This window comes from Onychomys torridus, chromosome 7, assembly GCF_903995425.1.
Source record: "Onychomys torridus chromosome 7, mOncTor1.1, whole genome shotgun sequence".
Classification (NCBI taxonomy): domain Eukaryota; kingdom Metazoa; phylum Chordata; class Mammalia; order Rodentia; family Cricetidae; genus Onychomys; species Onychomys torridus.
Genome location: NC_050449.1, coordinates 113012081 through 113014495, shown reverse-complemented (window position 1 = coordinate 113014495; position 2415 = coordinate 113012081).

Below are 2415 nucleotides of genomic sequence, written 5' to 3'. Positions count from 1 at the left end.
GTCCTGGCGGAGTAAAGGTTGGTGTGCCAGAGCGCGTGCGCACTTGAGAGGGTCTAAGACGCCCCTCGGGCTCCGAAGCGTGTGCACTGGGAAGGTCTGAGGGGGTAGGTGTTGAGATAGCTGGGCGCATGCGCACTGGGACAGCAAGTGTCACGCCTTTGCCGGAGACTACACACAAATTATACAAATTCGCTCAAGCTATTTCTCTGGCACCAATTTTAAATAGCAACATTGGGGGGAAAAACAACCCACACTTCCACAAATAAAAATTGGACCATCAGCGCAGTTTCTTAGTTGATGTGACAGGAAAGGATCCCAGCACCTGAGTCCAGAAAGCTCAATTCAGCTCCCGCAAATCTGACGCCCTCTTCTGGACTGCCTGGCACTGCACTCATGAGCGCACACCCACAGACGTGTGAGTACTTTTAAAAAGTATTTTAAAAATGGGGTTGGAGAAATGGCTCAGCAGTTAGTAACAATTCTAGCACCCACGTGGTGGCTCACAACCATCCATAATTCCTGTTCCAGGAAACCTAACACCCTTTTCTGGCTTCCAAGGACACCACACAGGCATGAGGTACACACACACACACACACACACACACACACACGCAAAACACTCACATACATAAAAAATAAACCTTTCTTTAAAATGGCAAAGTAATAGAAATTGTAAAGCAGAAAATCAAAGCTTGTTTCTCACTGGGCATGGCAGTATACAGCTGTAATGGCAGAACTTCAAAGGCCTAGGTAGGAATGAGGACTATGTATGTTCCAGAAGGAAAAGCTGGTGTGGTAGCTGAGAGCATACGCTGAAAGCTAAGCAGGACGCCTGCTAGAGCTCCAGTTAAAGCCAGAAAACCAAGTGTGGTCCCATTTCCTGAAAGTTAGCTGGTCCACTGCAGTCCCAAGGTTCAGGAATCCTTCATACTCAACCCAATCTTCATGCCCCTGACAAACCACTAAAGATGCACTTTTGAAACTGCTTGCTCACAGGCACCTCTTTGTGGTAGTATTGTGTTCCCCAAAATATTGTGCACTCTAATAAACTTATTTGGGGTCAAAGAACAGAACAGCCACAATATTAAACAGAGGTCAGGCAGTGGTAGCACACGCCTTTAATCCTAGCATTCCAGAGGCAGAAATCCCTCTGGATCTGAGTTCAAGGCCACAGGCCTGGTGACACACACCTTTAATCCCAGGGAGTGATGGCAGAAACCAGAAAGATATACAAGGTGTGAAGATCAGAAACTAGCAGCTTTTGGCCTGGTTAAGCTTTGAGGCCTTGAGCAGTTCAGCTGAGATTCACTTGGATGAGGACTCAGAGGCTTCCAGTGTGAGGAAACAGGATCAGTTGAGGAATTGGCGAGGTGAGGTAGCTGTGGCTTGTTTCTCTGAACTTCCAGTGTTCACCCCAATAACTGGCCTCAGCTTTGATTTTATTAATAAGACCTGTTAAGATTCCTGCTATACCTCTTCTCCATGACCACTCATCCCACCTGCCTTGACCTCTACTAAACCCAGTCTGAGGTGCTAAATTCCTAGCCACCAGGATCAGTGTAGTAAAGAACCCCTCCTGCTAACAGCCAGAGAAGCTAGCCTGAGTATATGTAGGTATGTGCTGTTTCAGGAATCAACCTGCTTCCTACAAATCATTTGGTAGTTGAAAGCAATACACATCCCACCCCCGCCCCCACCCACAGTGTGTGAATCAGGAATCCAGTAATGGCATGGCTTAAGATTCTGGTTCCGGGTTGTCCACTTTCCCACAACCCTTCAGAGGGATCCCTTCCGTTGTTGGGATTTATTAAGGCAACTCCACATAGTTATCCACTACACTTCCCTGCCTGCAATGCTCTGAAGAGGGTACTATTTCAGCCAAATTTGTTTTTTTTCTACTCCATTTTGTGGGGTGTGCTCAGAGCAATGATGGCTGAGACTGGAGAATTGTAGTAATCTCTTTCTATCCATGTTCTAATTCCTTTCTCACCATAATCTTCAACCCTAGAGACACATACACTTAAATAGGATCCAATGAATTTAGCTGGTCTTTTCTCTAGGCCATCAACCGTTCTGATTAGCAGCTAGCCCCTAATGTGTACTCCAAAGTGCCTAGACGAGAGTATCTTTATGATCTTTCCCATCTGAAAGCCAGAGCTGGCTAAGCCCGAGTGCCAGCTTTTAAAACATGGCTTACCTCATTAGTTCCACTTGTCACTTCCATTTTTGGGATGCTAAGTCTCAGTGTGTAGCCCTGGCTGCCCTGTGAGAGGTCTTCCTGCCTGTCTAGCTGATACCCTTTTTCTTTCCTTTGGCTTTTTAAGATGCGGTTTCAGCTGGGCAGTGGTGATGCACACCTTTAATCCCTGCAGAGGCAGGTGGATCTGAGTTGAGGCCAGCCTAGTATATAGGGCA